The sequence below is a fragment of the Phoca vitulina genome, unplaced genomic scaffold (genome assembly GCF_004348235.1).
Source record: "Phoca vitulina isolate PV1807 unplaced genomic scaffold, GSC_HSeal_1.0 scaffold40, whole genome shotgun sequence".
Taxonomy (NCBI): Eukaryota; Metazoa; Chordata; class Mammalia; order Carnivora; family Phocidae; genus Phoca; species Phoca vitulina.
The window spans coordinates 3,909,377-3,919,242 of record NW_022589743.1 but is presented as its reverse complement, the minus strand read 5'-3'; the positions used below and the strand labels follow the sequence as shown (position 1 = coordinate 3,919,242).

The 9,866-nt window shown below is 36.2% G+C and overlaps 1 protein-coding gene across 3 annotated transcripts in view; it reads left to right on the top strand.

Moving 5' to 3' along the window:
* Positions 1-9,866, top strand: part of SPOP (speckle type BTB/POZ protein) — a 65,628-nt gene that overhangs the window by 29,984 nt on the left and 25,778 nt on the right. The window contains exon 2 of one of the 3 annotated variants that reach the window (XM_032428536.1): positions 3,599-3,649. The exons of the other annotated variants lie outside the window; for them this stretch is intronic. The gene's annotated coding sequence lies outside the window, so the exon portion shown is untranslated. The remainder of the gene's footprint in view (positions 1-3,598; positions 3,650-9,866) is intronic. 3 annotated transcript variants of the gene reach the window in all.

The following is a 9,866-nucleotide window of genomic DNA, read 5'->3' as shown; positions in this document are numbered from 1 at the left end:
ACAAGCAGGGGGATCAGTAGAAGGAGAGGGAGAAGCAGGCTCCCTGCTCCGCGGGAAGCCTGCTTCTCCCTCTCCCACTGCCCCCGCTTGTGTTCCTCTCTCTCTGTCAAATAAATAAATAAAATCTTAAAAAAAAAAAAAAAAACCACCTTTTCCCCCTTCTATTAAAATAAAACCTCATTAAAAAAAAAACCCTAAACTTAAAAAGCCTAATTGAAGGCAGCCGTCAGTCTTCATGCAATGTCTTGTCAGGAAGCTCCCGTAGCGGGTACACCAGTATACAGCCGCACCAGCGTGCTAGAACAGTTCTTGTCTCTCAGTGGCTTCCCAGCATTGTTACTACTAGAACAGGGACTGCACGTTTGCTAGGGGGAAAATGCAGCTTTGTATCAACTCTTTATAGGTCTTACCTTACCTGTGACTCATTAATACTAATAAACCTGAAGCTTGTTAGTAAAACAAACTTTGTTAATAAATTTGACATAGAGGGGAAACTTTTTTTTTTAAATATATGGAGTTACTGTCTAATCTTTCAAGAACAGAAATCCAAAAGAAAAAGATTAATTCAGCCATTTATTAAATAAACGTTTATTTCTGGCCTCCCTTGTGCCATACACAGTCTGGGGACAAACAGACAGGAGTCTGCCTTTCATACGTTCCAGGTATTGTAAGGTAGATGATTTTATGTGCTAGAGAAAAAAATGAAGTAATGAAGGAGGAATAGGAGTGTGGCCTTGGGGAAGGGGATGACATTTTAAGGGTGTCAGGGAAGGCCTCACAGAAGATGGTGACTATTACAGAAAGACCCAACAATGGTGAGGGAGCGTGCCAGGAGAATATCTAGGGGAAGAGTTACCCAGGTAGAGAAAAAGGCAAGTACAAAGCCCTGAGGCAGGAATGGGTCTGTTCTGTCTCAGGAACAACAGCAAAGAAGGGCAGTTTGACTGGAACATAGTGAGGTCAGGAAAACATAATTGGAGGTGAGGCCAGAGAGGTAATGAGGTCCGATTGTGCAGTCCTTTTTCAGCCATTACAAGGATTTTGGCTTTTACTCCAAGTGAGATGGGAAGTCATTGGAGGTTCCATGAGAGGCCATGATTAAGCTAAAAAGGTAATACCAAAAAATACTGTATCTTGGCTTTGCTTTCAGAAACTTTGGATTCTTTTTCTCTCTTTTTTTTTAAGATTTTATTTATTTATTTGACAGAGATAGCGAGAGAGAGGGAACACAAGCAGGGGGAGTGGGAGAGGGAGAAGCAGGCCTCCTGCGGAGCAGGGAGCCCGATGTGGGGCTCCATCCCAAGACCCTGGGATCATGACCTGAGCCAAAGGCAGACGCTTAACGACTGAGCCACCCAGGCGCCCCTGGATTATTTCTTATAATAATTTTTTTATTTAACTAATGACTGGTTTTAACTAATGGCTCCTGGTGAGTAGCCAGATTTAAACATTTGTGTCAGTACTATAAATTTCCCTGAAATACAGACCTTAGGTATTTCATTTAAATTCAAAGAAAGAAAGTATGATAGGATAGTCTTTCTATAGGTGTTCATTCCTAGGTGACCCTTCTTTATTACTGATTTCTCCTTATGAATTGTCTTGGAAAAAAAAACACGGGTGTATTCTGTGCAAGACATTGTATTCACCCTTAGATATAGGAGGATATATATATATATGTGTGTGTGTATGTATGTACCTTCGTAGCTACTCTATTTTAACATGTCTCGAACATTTTTATTATGAAATATAAAACATAGAAAAATACATAAAACATAACTATAGTTTAAAGATGAATTATAAAAAGAAAGTACCTATATAACCACCAGTTAGACCTAGAAATATCTCATTGCCGGCACCTAGAAGCTTGCTATATTGTGTATTCCTTTTAGATTGTAACCCATACTCTTGTGGAGAGTCTGACATTTGTGATAATCATTTTCTCTATGATTTTACCACCTAGGAATCCTTACAAACCATTATAATTTAGTTTTGTCTATTTTTGAACTTTATTAGAATAATATAGTATGTGTTGTTCTGTGTCTTCTTTCAGAACCTAACAATATGTTTGTAACTTTCATCCATGTTGTTATGTAGAACAGTAGTTTAATTTCACTGCCATATAGCTTCCTGTTATATGAATGTACCATAATTTGTGTATCCATTCTACTGTTGATGTTTTTGGCTGCTATGAACATTCTTGTCTATGTGTGCTGATGGATGTGCAGGAATTTCTCTGGGCCATTTTTGGGAGTGGAATTGCTGGATCTTTAGTTTTATTAGATAAAACTGTTTTTCAAAAGTGGTTGTATTAATTTGCCCTCCTACCTACAGTGTGAGAGGTGTCCCTGTTCCTCCCAGTCCTCATCAGTATTGTCAGACTCCTTACATTTTGCTGATCCACTGGGCCTGAAAATGTTCATTGTCACAAATTAACTGAGAAACCAAAGCCTTACACTTAAAAAATTTTTTTACAGGGTAAGGGACTAAAGGTAGTGGTTTCTGTTTTAAGAATCACCAACATTCAGCATTTTCATTTCTTAGAGTTGGTTGGCATCTTCCGCCTGGGACTACTTACAGAGTCTTAAGAGGTATTTGTCTGTCTACCCTCAGGGGGTCAGGAACCTTGTCTGTCTTTTTTTTTTTTTTTAACCTCTGTGTCTGAAAGAATGCCTTGCACAGTTGGTGTTGAGTAAATATTTGTTAAATGAATTCAGCCTGACTCTTGCTACTCTAAACTCTCCTGATCAAGACTGGCCTGTTTTAGCATCAGTAGTTGAGGACAGATTTTGGTGAGGGCTCCTTCCATTATTGATAGTAACTAGACTGGTTTATGAAAATAAGAGAAGCTTATTTGTAGGTGTACCAGTTAAAATTAGTGTTCAGATTTTCAAGAAAAGATCTATTTTTAAGGAATCACCCAGTATGTATGCAGTACTTCGTTTTCCCACAAAAGGGAAGAGAGTGCTAGAATTTTCTGCTTATGTTAGGCTTCTGGAAGCCTGGCAACCACTCTTAGCCCTGTTTCTGTTTTGAGTTACTTTGTAGGCTATGGTAGATAATTAGGGTGGTGGTGGTGTTTTAGTCAAGACATCTCCTCAGTCTTCACCAGGAACCTCATTATGGTAGTTGTTCGTTAAAACCATAGAATACATTGCTTTGCTTAAATGTATCTTGCTTTCATGTAGTTGACCCACAGAGCACTTTTTATAAAGGACATTTGACATAAAAACGAAATAATTCTTTCAACAGTTTGTGAGGTAACTGGCAAATGTGATGATGACCCCCCTCTTGTATATGTTGACACGAAGCAAACCATTTATTTCATTTTTGCTGCATTCATAGGCCAGTTGATTAAAAGAATTAGCTTGGATTTTTCAGACTTCCATATCAAAGTATAATCTTTTTCAGAGATGACTAAAAAATAGCATATCCAGAACTAGTGATAAAATATAAGAATGGTGATTTTGACTAGGAATTCCTAGCAAATGTATTACCTGCTTTTGTAAGGTTTTCCCTTTCAGAATAGCCAAAATAAGTAAAGACTTGTATGAGATTCAGAATCTGGTTAAGTCTGATTCATCATCTCTATTTCCAACAGAGGTTTCCTGTTAGACAAGACAAATTAGAGTCTTCCTACTGACTTAACTTGGTGAGTTTTTACATAGTTTTCTTTTAAACATAGTTTAAGATCATGAGGAAAAAAGCAGAATGAAATACACAAATATTTACCATGACTTTAAAAAATGCACATCTTGAGTGCAATCTATGGTTTCATTTCAGTGCAGATGGTATGTAAAGTTGGAAGTCATAGAAGGTAAACATGTAAGGTTTGTTGTTGGTTTTTTTTAATAATGAGCATTACAAATGATGTTAAAGAAACATTTTTCATATGTGACTTGAAAAGAAGTTTTATTTTAAATATTCTTTCCTGGAGTAAACCATAGCTATTTGTTCAGATCTTCTCTGGTGACTGCAGCATATAATATAAGGCTTTTGCCCTAATGGTGGAAGGGAGAAAAGTTGGGATTTACATTTGTAATCAGTGGTTGATAATACATGATATAGAGAGAAACCTTAGAGTAAGATGATTTTTCTCCCTAGAAAAGATCTTCAGGGAAATGAGAATTACAGTTTATAAAAGGAAATAAAGCAAGCCATGGGCTTCATTTTACTCTGTTCAAGACATTTGATTCTGAGCAAATTGCCTTTGTGTATGTATGTAGAGCTCATCTCTTTATGGGTAACTTAAAAAAATGTTCCTGCCATTCAGGCCAGCATCTTAAAAATTTTACTTTTTCATATGAGATTCATGCCTCAAATGTTTATGTATGTTTTTACAGAGTTTTATTGGGTAAAATAGGTATTACAGCATTTTAGTCTTTTAAAATCTGACACAAATTGTTGGGAGCCAGGAAATTCTGTTAAGACAGACTTTCTGTCTAACTTGCCCCTGTTTTGTCTGCCTGTGTGGTTTTACTTTTTCCTTGTGTCATGAATTTTGGAATGAACATTTAAAACTGAGAACTTCCTGCCTGTCCTTTGTTCCATTTAGCTTAGTTAGAACCTTAACATTAACATAGAAATTGGCTTATTTTTAATAACTTTAGAAGAAGAGGGAATTTATTTTCTGCAAATGGTTTCTAAGTAAGGAGCGTGGACATGGATCCATGTGAACAGTCATCAGATTTTTTCTAGTAAGACCACGGTTAAAGGAGATTAAAGCAAAAATACACTTCACTCTCTCTTTCATAGTTGAAGGGAGACCTTAGTGTCTCTTACAAAGAACAGTGTCTCCAGAGAATACGAAATTCTGTACTGCTAGATAGTAGTAGTTAATGCTGAAGAGAATTGGTTGCCCTTGTAGTATACCAAATTTTCTGGAGTAGATGGGCCTTTTCAGCTTTGAAGTTAATGAACTTAGTCCACATAGTATACCCTAAGACTAGTTTAGATGATCTTCTTTGCTATGTATTCCTTGAGCTCTTTCTGTAGCCAAATTGTGTTACTAAGAAATATTTTTAAATGGCTTGACTAAAGTATAGATGGCCGAAGAGAACTGCCTGTTGAATTTGGTTTCCAGAAAGGCCAGAGGACCTTGTGGGGATATGCAACCTCTGCCTGTTTGTTTCATGAAATGAGTCTTCTGTTTTTGAACTCCTTGCAGATTGGACACATTTAAATTGTATTAGGGCCAAGCCTTTCATCTGTTTACTATTTGAATTTTATAAGGTTCTTCATAGTTTGTAGTGAGGGGAGAGGGTGAAAAACTATAACCTCCCAAATCTCGAAACAGCTTTGAGAATATAATTATATAATAAACATATCTTCTTAGCCATAAGGTTTTTTCCCCTCTTCCTCCTTCTCCTCCTTCTTTTTTTAAATTCTGTTCTAGCTCTTGTTTTAGAATGAATTTTCTCAACCTAGAGGAGAAATCTTTGATAACACGTGGGATGTGTTAAAATCTTCATCTTTCCTAAGTTTGCTCTTTGTGGTCCTGGAGATTTTTGTCCAAGTCATCAGTGGAATCAACACATAATTATAATTTGTGAAAAGAGAGAAGTTGCTGATTATTTGGTTCTGCCTATCTAACTTCATTTCTGAAGGTGTTTTCCTTTGGAACTGAGATCCACTTTGAAGTGAAATAGCCCCTTTATAATCAGATTTGTTTGGATTCCTGTCTTTCCATTTCAGACATCTCCCAAATGATGGATTTTGAAAGTGATGTGTGGAGAAGCTTGATCTGATGAACCCTGCCTTTTTTTTTTTTTTTAAGCAGTTGGAAGAGTTGTTTTTGTTTTTACTTTTTTTCCTAGCAGGGGTTCAGTAATTAACAACATTAGCACATCACCTGATTGTATTAGCCCAGACCTTGTGAAACCTGTGCTTGTTGCAACCATGATTGCTTGTGCTGGATCCCTCATCCAAGTGGAGACAAGATGCATTTAGCTCAGTTAGTCATTTTTACCTAAATTAAAAAGCAAAAGAATTCAAGAAGTCTTTCTTTAAGGTCTGAAGAGATGAGGTCTGAAGAGATGCTATCCTGTAAGACTGTTGAGTGGCATCTGCTCCTTTCCAGGACAGACCTTTGCTTTTGGAACAGAGCATGTATTGCATTCTCCCTGGATATATTTTTGGGGTGGTGAACTATGCTAATAAGTCTGTATAACAACTTTTATATAATTGATAGATTATAGGGAGAGGGAATGATTCCCCAGCCTTTAACTTAGATGGGCAATAAATTTTTTTGCTCTTTCATTTTTCTGGTAACTGGAAGAGTTTCATCCAAAGTGAGAATTATTCCATATTTTAACCTTTGAGCTGGCTGCAAAGGTCTCCTTGGGGACAAGGACACTTTGCAGTTATTTATAACCTGTAGAGAAGGGCAGTAAAAGCCTGTAAACAGCCAGCACACACTAAGGTTTGGGAGCCAGTGGGAGCTCTCTGTTGGTTATTCCACTGCTTTCCATGACTTGAGATTCTTTCATGTACCTTCTTGTTCATCTTCATCTTGGCTTTGGATGAGCCTTACTAGCCAGGCTATTTCTGTAAATCTCCCATTTTGTAACACTTAGATTGAGGAGAAGAAGGTAAAATAGCCTTTTTATGTTTAAAAGTATATCTAATCCTTAACAATCATTTCAGTGTCTATGCTTGCCTAAGGTATCTGTAAACTGGGGAATCGTAAAGGTACTGACCTGCATACATACTAGTATACTTGTTTCTGAGTTTTCCTTAAATAACAATAGTTGGGAGAATAATTCAACCTCTTAATTAGGTAAATATTTGGCTACGGCAGAAAATATGTTCTACAAATTAGCCTGCTATAGAAAAAACTTACTTATGTGTTCAGAGATATGTCTGTCTCTATGTATTTATACATGGACATGTTTACATGTGTATATATTTAATGTTAAGTATGTTTTCTCTACATGTCAATTTTAAGGGAATCAAACCTCATGTCAGATGTGAAAATTTAAGGTCAAATCTAAGTAAAGATGCTAAAGATCTACCTCAGTTTTATCAATATACTGGAATTTTATTATATAGGCTTCAACTTCAAAGAACTCTCAAGGTCTAGCCTGAATTCCTGGCAGCTGTTGTAGTGGTACTTTCTATAACCAGGATTGCCCTATTCTAGAAAACTTGCTTATGTTACTGTTGTCTTACGGATTTAGGAACTCCCCCATTTAGCTGTACAGGCTTACCTTTTATCCCAAGTTTTCCTGGACTTTTTTTTTTTTTTTTTTAATCGAAGGAGAGTATAGTTTTGGAACGTATTTTTTTTTAAGATTTTATTTATTTATTTGACAGAGAGAGACACAGCGAGAGAGGGAACACAAGCAGGGGGAGTGGCACAGGGAGAAGCAGGCTTCCTGCTGAGCAGGGAGCCCGATGTGGGGCTCGATCCCAGCACCCTGGGATCATGACCTGAGCCGAAGGCAGACGCTTAACCGACTGAGCCACCCAGGTGTCCCTAGTTTTGGAACATATTGAATGAGTTATTTAAAATTGGAGTGAGATGAACTGATGCTTTTCTTTTTGAAAATGTTTTATTGTTTTAAAAGTGTGCCTGGATTCCTATAGCTGTTATTCACTCAGCAACTCCCAAACTTTAACCTTTTAACTAGAGCTCACTAAGGGAGAATATGATCCCCAAAGACAGTAGTCTAGTTATTCAACAACCATTTCACTGAACAAATATTTACTGAGTGCCTGTTATGATACCATTTTAGGTACAGGGGATGCTGTTCTCTGATTGAGCTTAACTTCTGGTGGGGAAGACAATAGACAAGTAAGAAACTTGAAACAAGATCATTTCAGGTAGTGATAATGAAGAAAATAAAATAGGGTAATGTAATGAGAGGGACGGGGTGGAAGTAGGGGGTCAGAGAAGGCCTCTCTGAAGATCTTATACTTGATAGAACATTTAAATGACAAGGGGCCAGCTATGAAAAGATCTGAGGGAAAAAAGAGCTTTCCAGGCTCAGGAAAGAGCCTGGTGTGCTCACTAAGTAGAATTAAAGGCCTGAGTGACTAAAGCATAGTGACTGTGAAGGGTAAGTGTTAGATGAGGTCAGGGACATAGACTGAGGTCTTGGCAGTCATGACAGAGGTAGATTTTATTCAGATAACAATGGAAACCACTGGATAATTCCTATCTTGTCTTTCATAAGGGTCTGATTTATAAGCCATCTCCTCACTTAGAAAAATTAATTGTAAAGGCTGCTAATTGCTTTAAAAAATTTTTTTAATTTTATTTGAAAAGATAATATATTCACATGGTTCAAAATTCAAAAAGTACAAAAGGGAAATACAATGGAAAGTTCCTTCCCACCCATGTACCCTAGTTTCCTTTGTTGGAAGTAACCAGTGTCCCTAGGGTCTTGTATAGCTTTACAGAGAATATTATGTATATGTTAAAATAAATAAATATTTTTGCCTTTTTAAATAGAAAGAACCTCCCCATTTTAAACAGATTTTGTTATATTGTCTGTTTGTATCATAATTCATTTAATCAAACCCTTGTTGATGGACTTTTAGGTTGTTTCTATTCTTTTGTGATTACAAATAATGCCACAGTGAAAAAATCTGTTATATTTGTCATATTAAATATATCAGTAGGGTGCTGGATCAAAGGGTATGTGCATTTCTTATTCATTCTGATATACATTTCCCTTCATGCAGAGTGTAACAATTTATACTCTAATCAGAAGTGTTCTCCTTACCCTGAGCAAGTGTTATCAAACATTTTGATCTTTGCCAATTCACTTGGTGAATCAGTGTGTGGTTTAATTTGCATTTATCTTATTATGAATGAGAGTTGAACATGTTTTCATATATTTCAGAGCCACTGGTATTTACATTTCTCCAAACCATGGGCTGTTCTTCGCCCATTTTTCCATTAGGCTGTTGACTTTTTCTTCTTGATCTTTAGATTCACTTAATACGAAATCCTTTTGTTAAAGAATTTTAAAAAACCAAAAACAAATGTCAGTTATATCTCAATAAAGACAAAAACAGTCATCTTTAACTTGTAAATTTTATAAAGCATGAACCTGAAAAGGGATATAAGAGAAACCCCAGTCTTTCCTTTGCTTATTGAGGTCTCTCTTGAGTACCCTTAGTTTCATTTTAAGAAGTGTCTGTAAATTAAAAAAAAAAAAGCTACATTTAGTATTTTGTTAGACTAGATTGAATTGTAATAAGTTTACCAATGACAAATTTTCAAAAGTCATTCAAACCTTGCAACAGAGGAAGTCAGTATGACCTGTAATAATCTATCCTTAGGGTAATGAGAAAGAAGTTACTATCTCACAGGCTGTATATTATTGAAGACACTAACAGGAGAAATACAAACATTACTTTGAGGTCACATCAGTTTCTCAAAAACGAATATATCCAAGTCTTCCCATAGTTTTGTGGGTTTTTTTTTTTTTTGGTCAACAATCTTTTTGGCATCTTCTGTTTGGGAAAATGCAACGTCTCTCAGGTTTAAAATAGTTATGACATTGGGATTTTTCCTTACTTGGAAACTGTACAAGGCTTTAAACCAAAAGAAAAAAAAAGTAATAGACTTCTGCAAAGTCCCTAATAAACCATTCTTTTAAGAAGCTATGTTCCCATCCGTCTAGCTTGTGCATGTTTGTGTATTATGTTGAACCACATAAAATTGCCGATGTTTGACTAGTTTTGGCTTACAAAACAGTTTCATGGTTCAGTCTCATATTATCTTCTCAGTCTTATTCCTGTAATTATTTTTTTTTATTCCTGTAATTTTAAGACCGATGGATCTATATGGCTAACTTACAGGTATCATGTATGTGATAGGCCTCTGTTGGTTGTTGATGTTCCTTTTTTTTTTAATT